A 27,671-nucleotide genomic window follows, 5' to 3' on the forward strand; every position below is an offset into this window, starting at 1 on the left:
GTGAAGATGAGGTCTAGTGTATTCTCCAGTCTAGTAGGCTCTATTATTTGCTGGTTTAAATTGAATTTTGTGCAGAGATTTAAAAGCTCGTGTGAGTGTGAGTTTTCATCAGAGCTGCCTCCTGGTGTTATTACTGCAACAATATTATTTGCTATATTCCTCCATTTTAGGTGCCTTAAGTTGAAATCCCCCAGGAGCAAGATGTTGGGTGCAGGAGCAAGATGTTGGGTGCAGGAGCTGGAAGATTTTCCAAACAGTGGTCAATTTTTAACAGCTGTTCCTGGAATTGCTGGGATGTTGCATCCGGAGGCTTGTAGACTACCACAATGACTAGGTTTTGGTTCTCGACCTTTACTGCTAAAACTTCCACTACATCATTTGAGGCATTAAGCAGTTCTGTGCAAACAAGTGACTCTGCAATGTACAGGCCAACCCCCCCCCCCCCCTTTTGCCTGTTCACTCTGTCACATCTGTATAAGTTGTAACCTGGGATCCATATTTCTTTGTCCAAGTGATCCTTTATGTGGGTCTCAGTGAAAGCCACGAACATTGCCTTTGCCTCTGCAAGCAGTCCACGGATGAAAGGTATTTTGTTGTTTGTTGCTGGCTTTAGACCCTGTATATTTGCAAAGAAGAATGTCATCGGACTGTGGTATTGTTGGTACTGGGGGGGGGGATTTTTTTTCCGGCATTAGTATCTGTATCTGTTGGTTTGGAGTGGAGGCCATCGACTGTGGTTCCACTCCAGGAATGACTGGATTTGGTGTACGATTTCTGCCATTTCCTGCCAGTTTTTTTTCCTTCCTGGCACTAAAAAACCTCTCCCTCTTGAGTGGCTGTGGCTACCCATGTTTTCCCATGGCTTGGATGTTTTGTATCTTTTTGTCCCCTTTAGATGGTGTGCCTGGCAATTTAAGTTATAGCACAGTCTTTCCTGTACTGAAGAGGTACACAGTTCAGGGTGAAAAAGCTTACAGGAAGGGAGTTTGCATTTTCCTGTTGTCATATGGGCATGGCATTTTCTAGGGTGGTCATAGTTGCACGTCCAGTCTGTTTTTCCAGATTTCCCATGCCTGCAGATACCAAGTGCATAGTATGTGCACAGGCTTGGTTTCCGTTTGCCTTGGGTTTCTGTGACTGTATTCCCTGTTGGTGCATGTTTCCCTGTCGTATTCCTATCCTCCCTAGCACCAACAATGGAGCTCCCACCAGTTGTTTTTGGTAATATATCCTCACTATTGCTAGTGGAGTCCTCTTGTTTGCTATTTCCTGTGGTATTTCTAGTTTGCAATATTGGTTTTATCTTATCTTTGACTACACTTGTTTCCCTACTACGGCTCCTGTCCCCTATGAGGTCATTTATATGTATTCCTTCCTGCGTATAATTCCCGACTACCTGGACAAAATCTCCAGCTTCACCATTACTGTCTCCCAGGACAGCACCTCCAGCTTCACCATTACTGTCTCCCAGGACAGCACCTCCAGCTTCACCATTACTGTTTCCCAGGACAGCACCTCCAGCTTCACCATTACTGTCTCCCAGGACAGCACCTCCAGCTTCACCATTACTGTCTCCCAGGACAGCACCTCCAGCTTCACCATTACTGTCTCCCAGGACAGCACCTCCAGCTTCACCATTACTGTCTCCCAGGACAGCACCTCCAGCTTCACCATTACTGTCTCCCAGGACAGCACCTCCAGCTTCACCATTACTGTCTCCCAGGACAGCACCTCCAGCTTCACCATTACTGTCTCCCAGGACAGCACCTCCAGCTTCACCATTACTGTCTCCCAGGACAGCACCTCCAGCTTCACCATTACTGTCTCCCAGGACAGCACCTCCAGCTTCACCATTACTGTCTCCCAGGACAGCACCTCCAGCTTCACCATTACTGTCTCCCAGGACAGCACCTCCAGCTTCACCATTACTGTCTCCCAGGACAGCACCTCCAGCTTCACCATTACTGTCTCCCAGGACAGCACTATCAGCCCCACATTTACTGACTACCAGGACATCACCTCCAGCCTTACAGTTTCTGACTACATGGCCAGTATCAAGGGCAGTACCATTCAGCCCAGACTTTTTATGTTCCCATCTGTTGTAGAAAACTTCCAGGTTTTCTATGAAAGCAGCTTTGATGTTATCCTCTCTCATTTGGGCATACCCAAAAACACTTCCCTGTTTTAATACTGCTTGTAGATAGTTCTTGGATATCTGCACAAGGGGCGTGACACCAATTTCCACAAAAATGACAATTTATCCATGTGAAGCCCGTTTGTTTGATTGACTGCAGACTACACAGAGCTTCATAATGATTTGGATGGTTGGTTTACTGTAATTCTGCTAGCAACCTCTTGAATATTCTATTAATAACCTCCTTAAATGAAGCTCTAGCTATTTGTATTTCTATTTCTAACTGTACTTGTATATTGGACAGCTTACCGTGTACGTTCCTGATTTATATTTATTGTTTGTGTTTGATAAGGGCGCCTACAACCCCATCCGTTTACAGTCTGCTTTATTGTCCAACGAATCCATTTGAAACCAGTCAAGGGTTCGGACCAGTCGATCTGATCTGATCAGTGGGTCACTTATTTAAAACATACTGGTCAGTGATTTGGGCTAACACATGAAGGATCTGCTGGAAATTATCTTCCCGAGTAATATGTGATTTGATTGATACAAAAGTATAACTTGCGTGTTGAAGAAACCGGTGATTTCTGGCAGCTCCTACAATGACGAACGGTCGAGCCTCAACCCTTGTTTTTCAATCGCTGTATCTAGCTTTTCTAGTTTTTTTTCGTCTCCACCACAATAAATGCTATATTATCACTATAGTTGTCTGGTGGAAATTTTGGAGGAAGGACGCTTTTTCTGTAGTAATAATTGCTTCTCGTTGTGTATATTGCGACCGCTGGTAACTACAGGTTATATGAAATTCACAGTATACGTCTGGTATTTCAAGAAAAAAGAAACTAATGAAAGTCACTCCACTCCACTAAGTACCATTATAATACTGGTTAGTTGCTACTACAGCACTGTATTCTGCTATTCACTGGTATCACTAGATTATATGCGAGTACACTAGCAGGCCAGGAAGATTATTAAAACAGCTGACCTGTGGTAAGTTTCTGGCGACTTCTGGCACCTGCCTCTATAGGCTTATCACTTCATTTACAAATTCACCTGTTTTCAAATGACACTTTAGCCTTTTATCATCAATATACTAGGGAGCCACTGTAGTATACACTATACACTATGTATACACAATGTTATCAGGGAGACTTTCTTTCCTCTGACAAAGAAAAGTTCTATTATTATTATTTTGCACACGGAACACAGGCCTATGATTCCCCTCTGGCAGTAAACTCTGCTAGGTAGTGCACACTAATTCTCCTTTTTTGACTCGGTATATAATGTTTTCCGCCCAAGATTGGTTCCAGGCGCTAGAGGGATGTATCGTATAGGATTGATGGCACAAATTAAAGTTCTAGCACGTAAGAGCGACCGTGAAAACACAAGAAAACCCGGAACACAACGAGGCACGCTGACACGCCGACACGCAATGTGTGCTGCAGGATTTTTTTTATGTGGTGCACACTGACCACACAGACCCATTCTCTCACATGTGGTCCTACCAGCTTTCTCCCGCTTGATTTGAAGCCACTAGAATTATTGAGTATATATACGTCAGAAACATTGGCTTGTAAGATGTATTTATACGTCGAAAACAGTCAAAGGGTTAAGTGCCCTAGAGCGATAAAATGCATATACAGTACACTCATTACATACCTTAAAATATTTGTAGTCTTAATGTAGGGTGAGAGGTGAGTAAACAAGGTAAAACAAATAAACGAGAGAGGAGAGAGATGCGGAGTATGTGACCAAGCAGATGAACGAGTCTGGTTTTGGTTGATACACGTTCATCTACACCAGACATCTCATATTTATGTTAATTTATTCTACTGCGGGGTGTATTTATCATGTTTATATGCTATGTAGCACATACAATTTTGAAAAAATACCATAGATGAATTAATGAAAATGTTTATATTAACGTAATATATGACATTTAATGCGCCTCAGTGATTATTATTACATATTATTATTATTATTATTATTATTATTATTATTATTATTATTAATATTATTATGACATCCTCAAGACTAATAAGACACACTTAGTGATTTTAGCCCTTTTGCTGTTGGTGCCGTGTAGATACGTCTTACAAGCCAGTGTTGGTGACATTACGCCAAAATTCTAGCGGCTTCAGATCTTACAGGAGAAAGCTGGTAGGCCTACATGAGAGAGACTGGGTCTTCATGGTCAGTGTGCGCAGTATACAAAAAAATGGGGAGCCAGTGGCGCATTGTGGGAATGCCATTTCAGTAGTCCTTGTTCAGCATGCCTACCAGTAAGAAATATGACTCCATTGTGAATCTGGGACTCTTCTCTTCCCAACTGATAGTTCTGACACAGATGGAAGTGTCAGTAAAGATGAATTTCATGGTTTTGAGGAGTTTGTGACTGAAAGCAATTCCCAGGAAACCAGAAGGAAGGAAGGAAGGAAAGAAGAAAGAAAGGAAGGAAGGAAGAGAGAAAAAAAAAGGAAAGGAAGGAAGGAAGAAACAAAAGAAGGAAAAGAAGGAAGGAAGAAGTAAGGAAGTAGGAAGGAAGGACAACCCAGACAACAATCATCATGGGATAACCCAAAAAATTCAGACAAAGTGACTTATTTCCATGTGGGTGGTGCGGAAGATGGTGTGGATAATGATTAGTGGTGATTTTGTAGTATGTCATTGTGACAACAGCCATGCCACTCTCAGCACATCCACAACAAAGGCCGCACACACACAACAACCTTCCACAAGCTGTAGCAGTTCTTGGAATGTATCCAGTGACTATACATGTGTATATGTATTATAGAACAATAGTAATAAACAACTTTTTTTATTGTTGGTTTGTGTAAACAGGTTTTGTAAACATAATGATAACAATGTTTGTGCAGTTATTGTGTTGCATATAAGAGGATATGCATACATTATGCATTTTATTGGCCTCACAGGCCACGAAAGTTACTTGAAAAAAATAAAATATTAAAAAATAAAAGAAAAAAGTACAGTGGACCCCCGCATAGCGACCTTAATCCGTGCAAGAGGGCTGGCTGTTATGCGAAATGTTCGGTATGCGAATGAATTTTCCCCATAAGAAATAATGGAAATCAAATTAATCCGTGCAAGACACCCAAAAGTATGAAAAAAAAAATTTTACCACATGAAATATACATTTTCCTACACACAAAGAGAAGGATACATGCACAATAGTAGAGTAGTACATGCACAATATATATTGTGCATGTACTACTCTACTAAATGAAGAATAAATGACACTTACCTTTATTGAAGATGCAGCAATGACTGATGAGACACTGTGTCCTGGGAGTGCCTTTTCCTCCTGAGTACTGTAGGTCCTGTTTGGCATTTTCTTCCAGAACAGGCCTTATCACACTGTGTATGCCACTACGATTCTTAAATCTCTCAAACCAACCTTTGCTGGCTTTAAATTCACCAATATGAGCACTAGTTCCAGGCATTTTTCCCTGTTCACCTGGGTGTTAGTCGACTGGTGTGGGTTGCATCCTGGGAGACAAGATTAAGGACCCCAATGGAAATAAGTTAGACAGTCTTCGATGACACTGACTTTTTTGGGTTATCCTGGGTGGCAAATCCTCTGGGGTTAATTGTTTCTTGGTATTCTCAATAAGCCACACCAACAACGGTGGTACAGCAGCAGCAGCAGCTGACGGTGGTACAGCAGCAACAGACGATGTTACAGCAGCAGCAGACGATGCTACAGCAGCAGCAGCAGCAGCAGACGATGCTACAGCAGCAGCAGCAGCTGACGGTGGTACAGCAGCAACAGACGATGCTACAGCAGCAGCAGACGATGCTACAGCAGCAGCAGACGATGCTACAGCAGCAGCAGACGGTACTACAGCAGCAGCAGCAGCTGACGGTGGTACAGCAGCAGCAGCTGACAGTGCAGCAGCAGCTGACAGTGCAGCAGCAGCTGACGGTGGTACAGCAGCAGCAGCAGCTGTACCACCAATAGTAGCGATGGTTGATTGGGGTTTATTATACAACCTGGCCAGCTCGGAGACACGCACTCCATTTTCATACTTATCAATGATCTTTTTCTTCATCTCCATAGTAATTCTCACCCTTATTGCTGTAGGGTTGGCACTAGAAGCTTTCTTGGGGCCCATGGTCACTTATTTTCCAGAAAAAATCACCAAAAACACTGTAATAATACGAAATGTTCCGATTGTATGCTTGGATGTTACCGCGGAGGCTGGCTGGTAAACAATGCCACCAGCGGAACATGTGAGCGTGGCTTAGGCCGCACATTGGACGCGTCTCGGACGAAGGGCGGTGAGCGGGGCAAAATTTTTGCGATCAAAGCGTCCGGTATGCGGATTGTACGGTATGCGATGCGTCCGGTATGCGGGGGTCCACTCTACAGTAAAAGTAAAAATAATATTACCAAGTGAGCGGCAGTCACTGATGTCGCCGTAAGTGGTTCACTTTGTCATCTTCATGTCACTATATCTTGGTAAGTAGTGATTGCAAAAAAAAAAAAAAAAATTTAAACAAAAATATTCTTAAGATTTTGGTTAGAATTTTTTTTTTTTTTTTTTTTTTTTTTTTTTTTTTTTTTTTTTTTTTTTTTCTTCTTTTCCCAAATGTTTTTCGACTCAGAGAGACTTCAGGATCAGGGGTCTCGACAGCCAAAGGGTGAATGTGTACCTGCATGCCAGCACAATGTGTAAGTTTATTTAGGTACAGGTACACACAAGTATAATTATCAGAGTACAGCCTCTCACTTAACGACGGAGTTCTGTTCCTAAGACCATGTCATTAAACGAATTCATCACTAAGTGAGGAGCATACTACAGTGGTAGTGGGTTTGTGTCAACCATCTTTGATATTGGTTTAATGTCACCTTTGCATCATTTATAACATTTTTGATATACATGTACAGTGGACCCTCGCCTAACGAACGCATCGCATAACGTTAAATCCGCCTAACGAAGCGTTTGAGTGTAAAAGTTTTGGCCCGCTTAACGATAAAAAATTCGCCCAATGTGATTCCTCCCAAACCTGTCCATCCAACCTGAGCGCCTCAGCTGCCTTGCTGTCATTGTTTATAAGCCAGGGTGGCCGGTTGCATGCATACATTCGATACATTTTGTATTATTCCATTGTTTATAGTGCTTGTAACTGCTAGATAAGCTACCATGGGCCCAAAGAAAGCTTCTAGTGCCAGCCCTGTGGTAAAAAGGGTGATAAATGCTATCATACCACAGTCAGGTGTTGCTGCACCACGGTCAGCTGTTACTGCACCAGTCTGCTTCACCACCATCAGCTGTTGCTGCTCCACCATCAGCTGCTGCTGCACCACAGTCAGCTGTTGCTGCACCACCATCAGCTGTTGATGCACCACAGTCAGCTGTTGCTGGGCCAGTCGGCAGTTGCTGCACCACGATCAGCTGCTGCTGCACCAGTCAGCTGCTGCTGCACCATGGTCAACTGCTGCTGCACCACAGTCAGCTGCTGCTGCACCACAGTCGGCTGTTGCTGAACCATGAAGAGCTGCTCCTGCACCACGGTCAGCTGCTGCTGCACCACAGTCAGCTGCTCTTGCACCACAGTCAGCTGCTGCTGCACCACAGTCAGCTGCTGCTGCACCACCGTCAGCTGTTTCTGACCAACATGACTCGTCCCGAACCTGTCTATCCAGCACTGCCGTCATTGTTTACAAGCCAGGGTGGCCGGTTGCATGCATACATTCGATACATTTTGTATTATTCCATTGTTTATAGTGCTTGTAACAGCTAAATAAGCCACCATGGGCCCAAAGAAAGCTGCTAGTGCCAACCCTGTGGTAAAAAGGGTGAGAAATACTATCGTACCACAGTCGGCTGCTGCTGCACCATGGTCAGCTGTTGCTGGACCAGTCAGCTGTTGCTGCACCATGGTCAGCTGTTGCTGGGCCAGTCAGCTGTTGCTGGATCAGTCAGCTGTTGCTGCACCATGGTCAGCTGTTGCTGGACCAGTCAGCTGTTGCTGCACCATGGTCAGCTGTTGCTGGACCAGTCAGCTGTTGCTGCACCACGGTCAGCTGTTGCTGGACCAGTCAGCTGTTGCTGGTTCAGTCAGCTGTTGCTGCACCATGGTCAGCTGTTGCTGGACCAGTCAGCTGTTGCTGGATCAGTCAGCTGCTGCTGCACCACAGTCAGCTGTTGCTGCACCACAGTCAGCTGTTGCTGCACCACAGTCAGCTGTTGCTGCACTACAGTCAGCTGTTGCTGTACCACAGTCAGCTGTTGCTGCACCACTGTCAGCTGCTGCTGCACCACCATCAGCTGTTTCTGACCAACATGACTCGTCCCAAACCTGTCCATCCAGCACTGCCGTCATTGTTTACAAGCCAGGGTGGCCAGTTGCATGCATACATTGGATACATTTTGTATTATTCCATTGTTTATAGTGCTTGTAACTGCTAAATAAGCCACCATGGGCCCAAAGAAAGCTTCTAGTGCCAACCCTGTGGTAAAAAGGGTGAGAAATACTGTCGTACCACAGTCAGCTGCTGCTGCACCACCGTCAGCTGTTGCTGGACCAGCCAGCTGTTGCTGCACCACCGTCAGCTGTTGCTGGACCACAGTCAGCTGTTGCTGTACCACAGTCAGCTGTTGCTCCACCACCATCATCTGTACTACTCAAAGATGTGGAGAGAGTGTTGTTGGTGTGGCTTAACGTGAAACAATTACCGAGAAACGATGAACCCCAGAGCGTTAGCCACCCAGGATAACCCAAGAAAGCCAGTGCATCATCGAGGACTGTAACTTATTTCCATTGGGGTCCTTAATCTTGTCCCCCAGGATGCGACCCACACCAGTCGACTAACACCCAGGTGAACAGGAAAAAATGCCTGGAACCAGTGCTCATATTGGTGAATTTAAGGCCAGCAAAGGTTGGTTTGAGAGATTTAAGAATTGTAGTGGCATACACAGTGTGATAAGGCATGGCGAAGCTGAAAAATTCCAACCCCAACAAGTGTTCAATTGCGACGAAACAAACCTGTTCTGGAAGAAAATGCCAAACAGGACCTACATTACTCAGGAGGAAAAGGCACTCCTAGGACACACACCTGTGAAAGACAGGCTAACTCTCATGTTTTGTTGTAATGCTAGTGAGGATTGCAAAGTGAAGCCTTTACTCATGTATCACTCTGAAAATCCCAGTGTTTTCAAGAAAAACAGTGTCTCATCACTCATCAATACTCTTCAATAAAGGTAAGTATCATTTTATCATTTATTTATGTAGTTATTGTGCATGTCTTATTGTTTTCTTTGTAGGGAAATGTATATTTCATGAAAAAAAAAAATTTTAATACTTTTGGCTGTCTGGAACAGATTAATTGGATTTCCATTATTTCTCATGGGGAAAATTAACTTTGCTAACAATAATTTTGGCTAACAATGAGCTCTCAGGAACGGATTAATATCGTTAGGCGAGGGTCCACTGTATTTTTAAATATACAGTAGTGTACTGTATATTAAAATAAACAGAATAGTGGAAATCAGCTCTAATGTACAGTGGTCCCTCAATTATTGTCCTTAATCCGTTCCTGGAAGTGGGACTATTATCGAAGTAGACCATTTTCGAATAAATTTTCCCAATAAGCAATAATATAAATCCAATTAATTCGTTCCAGACACCCAGAAGTATCAACAGCAATTTTTTTTTTTACCTAAAAGATAGATTTACATGCACAAAAGAATGAACATTCAACATGACAGTTACCTTTATTGAAGGCTGTTGTTGTTGAATGGAAGACAGGGAGGAGGAGAGAGGGAAAGAGAGCTTATTGTTTGGAAGGGAATCCCCCTGCATAAGGACTCTAGGTCACTTCAAGGGTCACTTCCCTAGCATAAATATAGATTTACATGCAGAAAAAAATGCCAAATACAACCGAGTTCGGTTCCGAGAAACCGGTCGTAAGTCGAAATGGTCGAAAGTCGAACTTTACTACTAAATATCAACAAAACATTTTTGTAATGACTTTATTTTATTGTTTTATTTTGGTATTTCATGTTTTACTTTACTTTTTATGTTGTTAGTACTGTATTTTATACTGTAAGGTTTAGGATAAACACTGTGTACAACACAAATAGTTGTTTATTTCCCAGAAATTTGGCATAAAAAACACGGTCGTAAGTCGAGTGGTCGTAAGTCGAGCAGGTCGTAAGTCGGATGGTAGGTGTAAATGTAAAGCACTAATAAAATGTATAAATGAACATTGGTAATAGGGGTAGTTGATGAGTGGAACGGTCTGCCTAGTAGGGTGATCGAAGCTAAAACATTGGGTAGTTTCAAATTTAGGTTGGATAAATACACGAGTGAGACAGGTTGGATTTGAGTAGGACCTGCACCTGAGCTTATTGCTTGGGTAGCATATGTTCTGTTAGTGGGTTGGATTTGTGAAGGACTGGCCTAGTATGGGCCAACAGGCCTGTTGCAGTGTTCCTACTTTCTTAAGTTCTTATTTAACATCACATTTACCAGTAGGGTGATCGAGGCTAGGACCTTGGGTAGCTTTAAGAAGAGATTGGACAGGTATATGAGTTGGAGGAGCTGAGTTTGATTTGTGTCATTGGGTACGGGAGTAAATCCTTGGGTAGCTTTGGGTAGTCATTTTGATAAGGGCCTGCCTTGTATGGGCCAATAGACCTGCAGTGTTCTTCCATTGTTATGTTTGTAGATGAATGGTTCAGAGAACCGACATGTTGAATTAGACACATGTGCAACTCTTGGGTATCTTTATTGAGGAAACTTTTTGCCACAAAGTGGCTTCATCAGTCTATACAAAGGAGAAACTTGTATGGACTGATGAAGCCACTGTGTGGCAAAACGTTTCCTCAATAAAGATACCCAAGAGTTGCACATGTGTCTAATTCAACAACATTGTTATGTTCTTAGTGGGAAGGATTGTAAAGGACCTGCCTAGTATGGACCGGCAGGCCTACTGCAGTGTTCCTCCTTTCTTATGTTCTTATTGGAGATTTGTTTGTGTGAGGGAGGGATGGCAAGTTTATTGTTGGAGAATGTGACACTAATATCAACTTTATGGCTTATTTATCTATCACAATTCAACTAATATGACATAATAAACAATATTAATAACATAGAAACATGGAATATTCTCTAGAATAAATAAAATAAGTCATTACGTATGTCACGAGAGGTGTTGTGTTGTTGTTGGGTATATGAGGGCGACTGAGTGTAAGCCGTCCATAATGGTAGTGAAGCAGCAGCTGAGGCGGCGGTGTTTTCTGTAGCACTATATAACTCCAGCAACATTGGATAAGTTGGTATAATCGCTGAATCACTAAAGAAGGAACCTTCTACCACCATCAAGCACTATCACAACTGCTTCCACTCTACCACCACCACCTTTGTATTTTTCTACAAACTTTTTCATAAATTATGTGTTTCTCACATTCTTTACCAAAGGGCTGGCACTAGAAGCTTTCTTTGGAGCCATGGTAGCTTCTTTAACATTTGCAAGCACTAAAATCAATGGAATAAAGTGGACCCCCGCATAACGATCACCTCCGAATGCGACCAATTATGTAAGTGTATTTATATAAGTGTGTTTGTACGTGTATGTTTGGGGGTCTGAAATGGACTAATCTACTTCACAATATTCCTTATGGGAACAAATTCGGTCAGTACTGGCACCTGAACATACTTCTGGAGTGAAAAAATATCGTTAACCGGGGGTCCACTGTATTATGAAATAATGTATTTCGTAGGAGCATGTGAGGGGACCGTCGCTCACTGGTAAACAATGGCACACTGGCTGGGAAGGCAGGCCCAGGTGGCTCAGAGCTTGAGTACCCGTCCCGGACGAAGGACGATTAGCGAGTTAACGGACCATTTGCGAGCCAATGTTTAGATGAAATAATGGGACTATTTCCGAAATGGACGACTTTCAGGCCGGATGATTGAGGGACCACTGTACATTATTTAGGCATGAATACTGGTCAGAGAGCCTGTCCTAAGTCCGAGTTGTCGATAAACGAGTACAGTAGGGCCCCACTTATGCGGCGGGTTAGGTTCCAGACTGTTGCCAGAAAGCAGAACTCCATTTTTTCCATTTATAAATGCATATAAATACCTGATGACAAGTTTACACTAAATTATATTAAGTTAGTAATAGAACTAGGCATTAAAAACACACAAAGTAAAATACAGTCACAGTAAATTCATTATTTATCTTAAAGTATTTGTAATCTTAATGTTGGGAGAGAGATGAGTAGTACTTATTTGTAGGAAGTCAGGTGCAGGTAGCCCAGGTGTAGGTAGCACTGGCTCCCTGTCTCATACTTAATATACGATATTTAAAACATCCCAGAGAGGTAAAATGCACATACAGTACACTCATTATTTACCTTAAAATATGTGTAGTCTTAATATAGGAAGAGAGGTGAGTAGTATTTATTTGTATAAAGTCAGTGTAGGTAGCCGGTAGGTGTAGCCTGGGCTACACCTACCGGCTACTTATACTGTGGCCCAGAGCCATATTATTAACATCGACATGCCTTGTTCACTGAATTTAATCATTTCTAACAACTACCTTTAGATGCCATCATAAACGAAGTTAGAAGTAATGAATAATTCATGCCGAAAATTGTAAACAAAAGCGGAGTGGGGGAGTGGCTGGGCCAAATGCAGATTCATACATGTTTTCTCTGATGGCTGAACAGACACCATCATCCTCTAACTTGGCACTTAAAGCAAGAGGCTTACGACTTCTCTTTTTATTACAGCTAACCTTAGACGCCATCATCAATGAGAGCCAATTGGTTAACGAAAGAGTAAACGAGAGAGAGAACGAGATACAGAGTTGAGACAATGTAAGAACACAAACTGAACAGGTAGTGGACGATCACTTGGTCAGGCGAAATAAATGTGTATTAATGTGTCTACTTTTAGTTCATTCACGTCCATTTGTAAGAGTTTGTAAAACATTTACCTCAATATTTTTTTATTTTAACAATAATTACCTCACAATACAAATACTCTTACATTGTGTACAAGTTGTACAAGTTAGTTCAGAATAAACAAACAGCAACACACCATTTTTAGAGTGAATGAAGATAATAATAATAATAATATTATTAATAATAATAATAATAATATTAATAATAATAATAATATTATTAATAATAATATTATTATTAATAATAATAATTATTATTATTATTACTATTATTATTATAAAAAGCACTAAACCCACAAGGGTTGTGAATTGCTATACATAGAGTAAAGGCATACGAAAAGAATATTTTTCTACAGTTACCCCCCAGTGTTTGATTAGAGAAAACGTAATTCTTCCGACACTACCTACACAGCTGCTTTGTAAACAAATCTCATATTTATATCAGTTTTTATTCTGAGTGTATGTATCATGTTTATATGCTATGTAATGGGTTTCATACATAATTTTGAGGAAAATATCATAGATGGATTAATGAAAATGCCTATATTGATGTAAAATAAGACATTTAGTGTGCCCAAGAGTGATTATTATTACGTAGTATTGGCGTCTTGAGTAGAGAGAGACTTAGCGATTTTAATGTGTACCTGCACACCAGCACAGTGTGTAAGTATATTTAGGTACAGGTACACATAAATATAATTATCAGAGTACATATAAAATATGCAGTAACTTTAAAACACTTGAAATTTGGGAAAGTTTCCTGACATAATAGATGTGGTCACGGAAAATGTAAACAAACCGGGTGGGGGCGCCGTATTCAAAAGACCGCTTGCCGTATAGCAAATTTTGGTCATAATTTGACATCGCTGTACAGTGGACCCCCGCATAACGATTACCTCCGAATGCGACCAATTATGTAAGTGTATTTATGTAAGTGCATTTGTACGTGTATGTTTGGGGGTCTGAAATGGACTAATCTACTTCACAATATTTCTTATGGGAACAAATTCGGTCAGTACTGGCACCTGAACATACTTCTGGAGTGAAAAAATATCGTTATTGGGGGTCCACTGTATTAGCGGAACACCTTAAGGCGAAGCGCCGTAAAGCTGGGCCTTACTGTATGTCGTTAAGTGAGGAGAGGCTGTACATTATTTAGGTATGAATACTTGTCAGAGAGCCCATCGTAAGTTTGAGGAGTCAGTAAACGAGTACATCACTAAGCCATGAGAGGCTGTATATATGAAATGTGAAATATCTTTAAAACACATGAAATTTTGGAAAGTTTCCAGACATAATGGAGAGACGTGTGCTCATGGAGAATGTAAACAAACCAGGTGGGGGGGGGGGGTGCAGTGACCATATTAGAGTCAGGTGGGGAGAGCTGTATAGCGAGTTTTGGTCATAATTTGAAATGTCCATATTAGCGGAACACAGTAAGGCGAAGCACCATAAACTGGGGCCCTACTGTATTTATTTCAATACCTCTGTGGAACATAAACATAAATATATGCAATATGAAGCAGTCCATCCTTGCCTTTGCCAAAGCAACTTGTTGCTGTGTGAAAACTGATGTAGTTTCTCACTCAGTGACCCATTTAGGTCTACATAATAGTGAAAAGAATACCAAAATATTGTTTTGAGTAACACTGGGTGCCTGCCAATTATCCTGAAGGATAATTTTTTTTAAATTATTCATAAAACCAACTAGAGACTCATTTTTGTTCCGGCAAACAAAAAATCATTGATAAACAATCTTGCGGTCAGTCAAGTGCTTGCAAATAACAATCACAAATATTGTAGTTTTAGTGCTCATGGAAAGACCTTAACTCTTTCTTTGTCCAGACCCCTGATCCTTAACGCTTTAACTGTCCAAACGTAGATCTACGTTCATACCGCTAGCACTCCAAACATAGATCAATGTTTTATTTATTTTTCCAGCCTCCAAATTTGGGATGATTGGCCTGAGATGCCTGGTAGGTATAGAATGGGTCTTAACACTCGGTGTTAAGTGAAAACAAACAAAGCCAAGGCAGTGCATGATCAGCAAATGTCACTGCTGCACTGTCAGCAGTGGAGTGACACTCAGTCTTACACCATGCTTCAACTAGTTTCATATACAGCCTCTCCTCACTTAACGATGGAGTTCCGTTCTTAAGACCACGTTGGTAAATGAATTTGTCACTAAGTGAGGAGTATACAATAATGGTAGTGGGTTTGTGTCAACCATCTTTGATACTGTTTTAACCCCTAAACGGTTCAAACGTATATATATGTTTTAATTTTCCTGCCTCCAAATTTGGCATGATTGCCCTGAGACCGGTGCATGTTCTTTGGCCTGATACATAAGAAAGAAGGAACACTGCAACAGGCCTACTGACCCATGCAGATCAGGTCCAAGTAACCCCCCCCCCCCCCCCCCCCGAATAGCCCAGTGACCCACTGTCCCCGGATTGGCCCAATGACCCACCCAGTCTGGTCACCTCCACTCAAGGATGGAGCAAATCGAATCAAATCGAAGACAAGAGCTGTCGTAAGGCAAGTGGCTCAACCCCTTTGGGACATGTGGTACCGAAGTACTGGAGGCGTAGATGGAGAGGCTTGAGTGATGTCGTTACTTGGCTCTCTAGGAGAGGATGACGAGGCGGCGGCAGGAGCTGGGAGTGTCTGAAGGCAGCAAGCAGGTTGAGTTGTATTGGTGGTGGTCAGCTTGAGGTGTGTTAAGCTACTAACCCATTAGAAAGAGTCTGGAACTTCTGTATTGGCATGTGCCTGATTCTAAATTTGCAATCTTGATCGATCTTTGGAGAATTAAGGACATTGACAGTTCTCTACGGTAAAGAAAACGTGCTCGACAAACTACGTACTTGACTTCTTCACTCTGGAGTAGGGGGATCAATGTCTGTGTATCCATTTCTTTAGGATACTCAGGAGTAGTGTAGAAAGCGAATCCACGTATCTTATTATATTGTTGTTCATCCTTAGAGTAATAGACAGGTGAAGTCATTGATTGGTCAGTTTCAAGAAGTGTTGAAGGTGGAAGTGTAGATACGTTGTCAACTTCAGTAGATGAATAGGAAGATGGTTCTGGTGGCAAGGCTTCTGATTGGTTGGATTCAGTGAGGTGTAGTGGTGGTGGAGGCTTCTCGTTGGACGTTGTTGGAGTGACGTCTCTAGTTGGTGGTGGTGATGAAGCTTCTGCAGCAGATGTGTTGATTAAGCCCTTGGTGAATTTGAGAATTTCTTCAGAAGGTGGAGATGCTGGAAATGTAAATGATGGCATGTTATTTAATGCAAATAACTCGTTGATGGTAGAGTTAAAAGATCCAGGTACAGCCATGTTCTGCATGTGAGCGTATAGTAGACAATAGTGAATCTTCATTACGACACATGTTGGAGGAGTGGTGGTGGTGGAGGCGGGCTGAGTAGATGCTTGAAGTAATTTTTTAGTGTCTGCTTGCAACTTTGCAATTGCGGCATACGTTGGTATGTTGTTGGAAGATTTTTTTCTTTGCTGCATCTTGTTTCTTCATAATATCCTTTCTTGTAGGACATTTTGCTGCTAGTGTATGGTGATCATTACTTTTGCAGTTTAAACATGCTGGTTGTGTTGGAGCAGCAGCGGTACAGGAACTGAAGGTGTGTCCCTCACTACCACATGTAGTGCAGAACTTCTTGTCTTTTACTGGACATGCTTTGGTGGTGTGAAGATAAGAATAGCAGTTCCAGCAATGTTGAATGTAGTGGTATCTCTCTGCTTCTATGTAGGTGGGACTGATGTAGTAGTAGTAAACAGCAAGACCTTCGTTCAGAGTAGTGGCAGCCATGTTCACGTCGGTGAAGGTGACCTTGAGCATAGACGATGCATTCGGGATTTTGGTAATGCTGTCAACAGTAGCCCAAGTATTTTGAGTTTCTATAGATGACTTGAGTTCAGCAATTGGTTGAGAGGTCAAAATTTTATCCAGTTTTTTCAGGAATACTGATTTTCTTGCCCTGAGGGCAGGAGAGGATGTAACAGTAAACCCTTGAACAGTAACAGTAAGTGGCTTCTGTAGTAAGTAACTTCTCTGCTTCAGCATCATCGTGACATACAACAATGAATGCTTCTTTGAGTGATAAAATAGCGTTGAATTTTACATGCAATGCTCCCTGCACAACAGTTGCAAGAGCAAGCTTCGTTGAATCATCAACAGTACCACTGTTTGGCTTGATCTTTACACGATTTGCGTAGCTCATCATGCAAGTCAAGGTGAAGACAACGCTGGTAAAGGTTCCCCTCCCCAACGGGGATTGTAGGGAGACTGAGTAAGTAAGGAGAGCTGCTATGACCTGCCGAGGCGAGAGTCAAAAGCAGAATCTGTGTCGTGTGTCTGTGTTGTGTCTGTGTCAGGATGGAGCATGGAACCAGACCCAGCAGCACAAGCTAGTCAGGTCCAACTCACACCCACCCACACCCACTCATGTATTTATCTAACCTATTTTTAAAACTACACAACGTTTTAGCCTGAATAACTGTACTCGGGAGTTTGTTCCACTCATCCACGACTCTATTACCAAACCAGTACTTTCCTATATCCTTCTGAATCTAAATTTTTCCAGCTTGAAACCATTGCTGTGAGTCCTGTCTTGGCTGGAAATTTTCAGCACACTATTTACATCCCCTTTATTTATTCCTGTTTTCCATTTATACACCTCGATCATATCCCCCCTAATTCTACGCCTTTCGAGAGAGAGTGCAGATTCAGGGCCCTCAATCTATCCTCATATGGAAGATTTCTGATACATGGGATCATCTTTGTCATCCTCCTCTGTACGTTTTGCAGAGCATTTATATCCATTCTGTAATACGGTGACCAGAACTGAGCAGCATAGTCTAAATGAGGCCTAACCAAGGATATATAGAGTTGAAGAACAACCTGAGGACTTCTATTATTTATACTTCTAGATATGAAGCCAAGAATTCTGTTAGCTTTATTGCGAACACTAATGCACTGTTGTCTTGGTTTTAGATTACTGCTAACTAGAACTCCTAAATCCTTTTCGCAATCAGTAGTATTAAGATCTACATTATTTAGTTTATATGTGGCATGGTTATTTAACTGTCCAACATTTAGAACTTTGCATTTGTCAATATTAAACTGCATCTGCCACTTCTCCGACCATTGCATCAGTCTATTCAAATCATCCTGGAGTGCTCTAGTGTCCTCATTAGAATGAATTGGACGGCCTATTTTGGTGTCACCAACAAATTTGCTTATGTCGCTATTTATTCCCTCATCTATGTCGTTTATGTAAATTGTGAACGACAACGGGCCCAACACTGACCCCTGAGGAACACGATTTCTCCCCATTTATGCAAACTCTTTGCTGTCTATTTGTCAGCCATGCCTCTACCCAGGAAAAAAATTCTCCTCCTATTCCGTGTGCCTTAAGTTTCTTCAATAGCCTCTGATGTGGAACTCTATCAAAAGCCTTACTGAAGTCCATATACACAATATCATATTCATTACCATGATCTACCTCCTCAAACACCCTAGTGAAAAAAATTAGTAAATTCGTAAGACAGGAATGCCTCTTTGTAAAACCATGTTGAGATTCATTAATCAATCTGTGCCTATCAAGATGGCTACGAATTGCTTCGGCAATTATTGATTCCATAAATTTTCCCACTATGGAGGTAAGGCTTATTGGTCTATAGTTCAAAGCCAAGGAACTGTCACCTGCCTTGTATAAAGTTATTACATTTGCCATTTTCCACTTATCAGGCACTATGTCAGTTTGTAGTAATATGTTAAAAAGATTAGCCAAAGGTATGCTAAGTTCCTCTTTACATTCCTTTAACACCCTTGCAAACAGTTCATCAGGACCATGTCACTAGTTACTGCAATCATACATAGTTTATTATCCTGTTCTACATAATCTATTATTTCAGGAATATCGCTAGTATTTTCCTGGGTGAAAACTGAGAGGAAATAGGTATTGAGAATTTCACACACATCCTTATCGTTGTCAGTGATCTGACCAGAGTTACTCTTAAGTGGGCCAATCTTGTCCCTAAATCTTACTTCTGTATACCTGAAAGAACCCTTTTGGGTTAGTCTTTGAATCCCTTGCGACCTTAGCCTCATAATCCCTTTTTGCTTTTCTTATTCCTTTCTTTATTTCTCTCTTTAATTGAATATATTGATTTCTTAACTGCCCATCCCCTCTTTTGATACGCCTATATATGCCTCTCTTTTGACTAATGAGATGTTTTAATCTATTGTTCATCCAACATCCAACCATACACATCCAACAACATTGGAGAGTTACTTTCGTGTCATTTTTCTATTGCTTTTGTGTCATTTTTCTATTGCTTACTTGCTTAAATTACTTGCTACACTGTTAATTCTACACTTTATTGCTGGCTGGCACTATAGTCCTTATCGATGCTTGCTGCTTTAGTATCGTGCATATCGTAGAATAACTGAATCACTGCAGAAGGCACATTCTCCCCTCTCATCCTCCTCCACTTTGGTACTTTGCTACAAGTTTTTTCTTGAATTCTGTTGTGCTTCTTTCCTTCTTTACCACAGGGCTGGCAGTAAAAGCTTTCTCTGGGCCCATAGTGGCTTATTTAGCAGTTACAATCACTAAAAACAATGGAATAATACAAAATATATCACACGTACGTGTGGAATCGTCCTCACTGGCTTGTAAACACTACCTGTACATGGGCTCAGGTCGCGCGGACACCTTCGGGATGAATGTCCTTAATTGAGTTTTTCATCGTTGGCTGAGCCAATAGACACAAAAATGTATTGGTATCCAGTTTTATCGCTATCCAGTGGCATCATTAACTGAGGGTCCACTGTACAAGGAAATCTTAATATATTACAGTTGTTTCAAGGAGCGCCTTTGCTGGAGCAAAGGCGCTCCCTATGATTGTATTTGGTTGGATCTCCTCTTTTCTGAAACATTGTGTTGATTGCAACACGAAAGGGGGTAGAACTATCGTTTGACTCCCCCATGGTTGTTTTACATAATACTGTAATACATCAGTGATCTACTTATACCCACATTTCAGTGTTTGTAGAGGTCATTGTCTTCGAGGTCTTTTTTGATGATTGTCTCACCAGTCACAGTATTGGAGATTGCATATTTTGGCTTAAATTAACCTAAAATCTACAAATTGGAGAAAACAAAAAGTGTTAGTTTTAAAATACACCTTAACTCTTTCAGTGTTAACAATCCCCCCAAATTAAAAGTGCTCACAGTATCCTGTTTTTTTAAAAACAAGTGATATAAAATGGTAGAGAATCTTTTTCTGAAGGTAATGACACTAAATGCACAAAATTTAATGTAAAAGATTTTAAATTACACTGACTTTTCACTGACTTTTGAGTCCTATTTTAAGCCATTTCCAGAGTTCAATTCAACACAGTTTCAAGCTATTTTCCTAGTATGCCTTCCATTCTATAGAGCACAAGACAGTACACATTCAACTATCAGAACGTCCCTGTAATGTGCAGTTGGTAATTTGGTCAATTTTGGACAAAATTCAACACATTCCAGTTTAAAAGAGAGTCAAAATCAACAGTGTAGGCATGCCAGCCACTAAATAAAGCTATCCTCTATTTATTAATTATGTTCCCAGCCTTTCCTCTTGGAATCTGTCATTACACAAGAATGATTGGTAATGGTTTAGGACATCTCGATAATTGAAGCAGGCCTAGTAAAAATCCATTAAACAGAGGCTTGGGTGACATGAGTGGGGTTCCTGCCCTTCCTTAGGGAAATGTCCAAACATCTTACATTTGAGCATTATTTCAAGCTACTTCTGGTCTGAAACCTTCCTAAATCATCAGTTTCTTCACTATGTCTCGTATTCTGTCAATTGATACCAAGAAACAGCCAATAAAAGCCACCCCTGGAAAATATCTCAATGTAGCTATTTTAACCAAACAAATGGTCAGAGGTTTGCTTTTCTCATGCACTGCCTGGGGCAGGATCTTTTTTAATACTGCACGCGCATGTGCACACACACACACACACACACACACACACACACACACACACACACACACACACACACACACACACACACACACACTCACACTCACACTCACACACTCTCTCTCTCTCCACAGACCCATTTTCTTATGTCTAGGGAATAATTTACCACTTGCTGCTTATTTGAGGGTACTGAGCTGAAAACATAGATCTATGTGGCATCAGTGACAGAGCTATGCAGAAAATAGTGAAGGGTTAATAAAAGGTAACAGTAAGAGTTAGGCATAGGTGAGGTTTGAGAGATTTACTCATAGGTTTAAGAGAGTTATGTGTAGGTTTAAGAGAGTTATGTGTAGGTTTAAGAGAGTTATGCGTAGGTTTAAGAGTTCTGCGTACGTTTGTTATGTGTAGGTTTAAGAGTTACGCGTAGGTTTAAGCGGTATGCGTAGGTTTAAGAGTTATGCATAGGTTTAAGAGAGTTATGCATAGATTTAAGAGTTATGTGTAGGTTTAAGAGTTTTGCATAGGTTTAAGAGAGTTATGTGTAGCTTTAAGAGAGTTTGCACAGGTTCAAGAGAGGTAATGCTTCAGTGAGGTTCAAGAGAGTTATGAGGTGAGGTTTAATCAATAAAATACAATACAGTTTATCCTCTTATGGTATCCTTGTGAGTTATCTTAAGGTAAGATGTTACACACAGGTTTGCCACTCTCCATATTCCACTTTCTTTACTTTAATATCTAGTTGACAGTTGATAGTTCACAGTGAGAGTAATGTTGATTAATGTTAATATCCATGTTTATTATACCCCACTACTTGCAGGTGCAACATTTTCCAGTGCTCGCTTAGAATGGTCAAATATTTTCCTCGCCCATTTGATTTTGCAGAGTTTACACATTCCTACTCATGAATATGTCATATTAATAAGTCACTTCATTTTACATAGTGATATGTGGCAAACTAAGAATTGAATAAGTGTGAAAATGAGTTGATGGTGTAAAGAGTGTTATATTTATGTTATAGATTGTACAGAAATATTATGTGTATTGCAGTTCTCTAGTGTAAAATATTGTTTGGTTCACAATAAGATCAATCTTTACATCATCACAAATGTATCATTTACCACAAACTGTTACATTAAGAAGTATAATAAGTTTTTCTTGTTGAAAATGTAATTAAGAATATCACAATATGAAGCATTGCTAGATATACAGTGGCTGGAAATACCGATAACATGGTAAAAAGTGAGAGGTGCAGTTATATGTCATTCTTTAATGACATGTTTCACCCACACGAGGCTTCATCAAGTCACAGACAGATGAATTACTTGATAAAACTCACCGTGTGGATAAAACAGTGTGTGTAAAGCATTCCATATATAGTTGGACCTCAACTTGTAACATTAAGACATTGGGAAGAGGAAGGGAGTGAGGGCATGTAGTAGGGAAGGTAGTGGTGAGCATAATTGTTTGAGTGATTGTGAAGCATCGAGCTGCTGCTGTCTTGAGTCACACCCACTGAACATGCCCAGTTCATGGTTCTCACCCACTGAACATCCCAAGTACATGGTTCTCACCCACTGAACATGCCCAGTACATGGATCTCACCCACTGAACATGCCCAGTACATGGATCTCACCCACTGAACATGCCCAGTATGTGGTTCTCACCCACTAAACATGCCCAGTACATGGTTCTCACCCACTAAACATGCCCAGTACATGGATCTCACCCACTTAACATGCCCAGTACATGGATCTCACCCACTGAACATGCCCAGTACATGGTTCTCACCCACTGAACATGCCCAGTACATGGATCTCACCCACTGAACATGCCCAGTACATGGTTCTCGCCCACTGAACATGCCCAGTACATGGTTCTCACCCACTGAACATGCCCAGTATGTGGTTCTCACCCACTAAACATGCCCAGTACATGGTTCTCACCCACTGAACATGCCCAGTACATTGATCTCACCCACTGAACATCCCAAATACATGGTTGTCACCCACTGATCATGCCCAGTACATGGTTTCACCCATTGAACATGCCAAATATATGGTTCTCACCCACTTAACATGCCCAATACATGGTTCTCACCCACTAAAGATGCCCAGTACATGGTTCTCACCCGCTGAATATGCTCAATATATGGTTCTCACCCACTGAACATGCCCAGTACATGGTTCTCACCCACTGAACATGCCCAGTACATGGTTCCCACCCACTAAACATGCCCAGTACTTGCGACCAGCAGGTGCTGATAGCTACCACACTCCTCTCAAACAATGTAATCATTTAGTTTATATTTATTAAGCAATCTCTACCAAGTAAATGCTGGCTCTCAACATCTGTGTAATATAAACATTCAGTGTGAATGCATTATGTAAAAACCTAAATTTATGCCAAATTATTTTTTAATTCAGACTTAAAAAGATATATACTACCAAAGTTTTAGTTGTAGAGCAATGTCTGTCAAGCAGACAAGAGCTCCCTATTATTTAAAAGAATTTATGTTCAAATATGTGCATCAGTAGTAACGGCATATTCAAAATTAAAAAAAATCTAAAATTTTTATTTCTTTGTAAGGTTTACAATGTGTGGTTTACATATTACAAAACGTGAAGTACAAAGAAATCCACTAGCATGCCTAGGCATTTTGACCTAGCATTTGCACGTAATTAATTAGTTTCAGTGTGCCAGTATTTGTAAGTCAGAACATGACAAGTCGAGGTCCTTCTGTAACTGCATTTATACATTTTTTCCCATGAAACATTGCTGAAAATAATAAAATTGTTAATTAACTGAAATTTCAACCTACAGGACGTGTTATTGTAAAAGTGACATGTAAAATATTATATACATGTATATTGTAGAATGCTAGTTGCCTAAGTTTGTGGTAAGTGGTTTTTTATGAATGATTTTGAACAAATTTTATTCTTATTATGTGATGATTGTAGAATGTATTTGTTTATTACTATAATACTTCCAAGAAATCAGAATGGCATTACTTTCCATTATGTGCTTCATAGAATATTGAAACTTTAATAGTAGAGTAATAAATTTAATATTTATAAAATTATTCAACATTGATACAAGTGGAAACCAACATAGTATTTCTTACTTGCTTTCATATATCATTTTCTTATTTCAAAACTTAAGTTAATAATTACTTTGTCTTACTTTAATTATCAGTAATTTACTTGTATTTGCTTTACTATCTTTCATTTATTCTTTTACGTGTTTTTTCTGTGTCTTATTTTCACTCTTCTTCTGTCATTATTTCTCCCTCCTCACCTACAAAATATTTATTTTTTGTTTCTCACACTTGCCCTTTCTTTATTGCCTCTTGTGTCCTCTTGCCTGTCCTCTTCCACATTTCCTGTCATGATCTTATTCTAGCTGTTACTGTCTCTCCTCAACCTTCGTCCATTTCTTATCTCTCTCATTTTCCACCCGCCTAATACAAACGTAATAACACTTACGAAAACGTAAATACAGTTGTGGGTTGACTGCTGCTGGAGGTATTCGCTGAAGCATATAGGATAGAAATACTTATTCATTCTTTACATTGTGATGGAAAGCTTGCTTTTGAAAGCAGGGAAATCTCCCTCTTGTCTGTGACGACGACCCAGTGATAGAGACCACCACCATGGACCATTCTCCATGCAACTCTTAAAGATAATAGACACCAGATATGTTGAGGAATCTTTGATTGCAATAAAGAAAAGATAAATATGTGCTCTAACTTTGAGCCGGTTGCAGAATAATAGATCATGTATTTATGGTACCTGCTTGTTTTACAAATGTATAAATAACATGAAAAGCTGTGGTTTGAATTGCTTCCTTAGAAAACATTCCACATCACTACAACTCATAGATAATTAAATATATATTTATATATCTGTTTGTATATACATATATGTAATGAATGTATATGTGTATTATATACATATGTCGTAATGAATAGGTAAAACTTGCGATTTTGGCTTAAATAGCAATGCTCTTCTTGCCAAATAAGTCAAGTGAAAATTTGTGTATGCCATAATTTTGCAAAAATCATTCTTATCTAAAATACATTTAGCTGCATTAGGCTAAATTAAATTGCACTTGTTATAATAAGGTTAGGTAAGTTTTCTAAGGTTCTTTTGGTACAAAATTATTGATATTTACATTAACATAAATGAAAAAATATATCTTTAAAAGTATAAGAGAAAATTTTAGAAAGGACTTAATTTTAAATGAGTTCTTGCTAATTGACCAGTTTTACTCATTCGGCATGTCATACATTCATACATTCATACATACATACATACATACATATATATATATATATATATATAAAATATTTATATATATATATATATATATATACACACACACACACACACTTATGCATACATACATATGCATACATACATCTGTACGTATATGCAGAACAACCACTGTGAAAAAATAGTGAAATTCCAAGCGCTTTTGTGATTTTTCAAATCATCAAGGAACTGGAAAAATAAAAGATCAACAGGAAGGCATATAAGGATGAGACTACACCTCGTGGTTACCTTACAACACCTGACTTTTTATGGTAATGCAGGTGAAACACACCTTATATTCTACCCAAGCATTAAGAATTTAACTTATTTATTGTATCTTAAATTCTTCCCAAATTTTATTAATTATAAATTAATCCAATTTGTATAACCCAAAAGCAATATTCATAGTTTTAATAACTGTTTTTAATGAAACTTGATTCTATTATATTCCTCTCGATCATGAACTTGCTTGATAAAACTTTCTCAGCCTATTGAAAATCAATTGGATGGTTAAAATCTCTCACATGAATAAACAGAGCATTAGAATCTTGCCTACTTCTATTACTATATTTATGTTGTTTTAATCTTAGCTCAAGACTTTTACCAGTCTGACTGTAATAAACTTTATCGCATATTTTACAAGGAATCTCTTAGACACTCCTGTCGACATTTCTGGGGGAATTTTTTATCAAAATTTTTTTTTACTGTATTAAGATGTTTTAAATACAACTTTGATATTAAAATTCTTAAGTAGAGAAGGCATATCAACCAGTTTCCATGGTAAAGGAGAATCAACATATTTCTAGTTAATTAAGGTTGGTTACACCTTTTTGAATTTCTGGCAATTTTAAAAGTATGGATTAATAAAAATGCACAAACCAGGTAATCCATTTAGACCAATTATTAGCTCCATAGGTTCAGTTTCCTATAAATTATCCGAGTGGCTTGTTGATATTTTGAGCCCAAATGTTGAAAAAATTTCTAACTTTAGTGTTAAAAATAACAGATTTTGTGGATAAATTAGGCACGTTGACTAACTTAAATAATTTAACATGGTTAGTTTTGATGATACTTGCTTGTTTACAAAAGTTTCTTGATGATTTATTAAGTTTCTTATCTGTAAAACTTGTTAATTACAATTTACGTTGCCAGTTCCTACTATCATTAAACTCATTAAATATTGTATTGTGGATGCAAAATTTGTATTTAATGATGAGTTTTACACAGAAGGTTGGTATGGCAATGGGAAATCCTCTTTCACCTGTTCTTAGTAATATATACGTGGAATTTTTTAAACAAAATTGTTTAACACAATCCTTTCTAATAGAGCTGAGTGGTATAGATATGTTGATGATATTTTGTGTCTTATGCCCAAGAATGTTGATATAAACCATTTCCTTGTTAAATTAAATAGTTTAGCTCATTCTTTAAATTTTACTGTTGACTTCGAAGAGAATAACTCTTTACCTTTCCTCAGTGTTTTATTTATTAAGGGTAACAATGATATTATATTTTAAATATCCAGAAAACCAACTGTTCCTATGTCCACTATTATTCTTCACATCAAGATAGAGTTAAACTGTCAGTATTTTTATCAGTGTTTTTGAGAGCTTTACATATTTGTTGTTCATAGATGAAGAAATCTCAAAAAATTTATGAAATAGCCAATGATCTAAAATACCCAAGAAACTTAATTGATAAATCCTTTAAAATAGCTAGAAATACTTTTTACGATTCAAAAAAGGGACAACCAACCTTATTCAACAAAAAATATGTTGGTTCTCCCTTACCATGAAAACTTGGTTGATATGCCTTCTCTACTTAAGAATTTTAATATTAAAGTTGTATTTAAAAATCTTGACACAGTTAAAAAACTTTTGATAAAAAAATGCCCCCAAAATACTGACCAGTGTGTGTATGAGATTCCTTGTCAAACATGTGATAAAGTTTATTACGGTCAAACTGTTAAGTCTTGAACTTAGGCTAAAACAACATAAATATAGCATTAGAAATGAACAAGATTCTAATGCTTTGTTTATTCATGTGAGAGATGTAAATGTCCAATTGATTTTAAAAAGGCTGAGAAAGTTATATCAAGCAAGTCTGTGGTTGACAGGAATACAGTGGTACCTAGACTTAAGAGTGTCCTAACTTATGAGTTTTCCGGGTCATGAGTGATCTTCAGATACGCTGCCACTAGTTGGCGCAGCGAATGCCGCAATATCCGCCCAGCATCCCAGTGTTTTGTGCTTTTTGTGCAGTTATTTTGTCAAATTTCTGTTTTCTAACC

At 39.6% G+C, this 27,671-nt stretch overlaps 1 protein-coding gene and 1 long non-coding RNA gene across 6 annotated transcripts in view; one reads left to right on the forward strand and one right to left on the reverse strand.

Annotated features, from left to right (window-relative positions):
- Window positions 1-27,671, forward strand: part of LOC128705417 (female sterile (1) homeotic) — a 684,385-nt gene that overhangs the window by 528,462 nt on the left and 128,252 nt on the right. The gene's annotated exons all lie outside the window — the stretch shown is intronic.
- The window catches only part of LOC138853766 (uncharacterized), a 180,308-nt gene continuing 177,268 nt past the window's right edge, over window positions 24,632-27,671 (reverse strand). Inside the window, exon 3 of the long non-coding RNA XR_011392917.1 lies at window positions 24,632-24,742. This is a non-coding gene — a long non-coding RNA (uncharacterized lncRNA). The remainder of the gene's footprint in view (window positions 24,743-27,671) is intronic.

Source organism: Cherax quadricarinatus, chromosome 3 (genome assembly GCF_038502225.1).
Source record: "Cherax quadricarinatus isolate ZL_2023a chromosome 3, ASM3850222v1, whole genome shotgun sequence".
NCBI classification, from domain to species: domain Eukaryota; kingdom Metazoa; phylum Arthropoda; class Malacostraca; order Decapoda; family Parastacidae; genus Cherax; species Cherax quadricarinatus.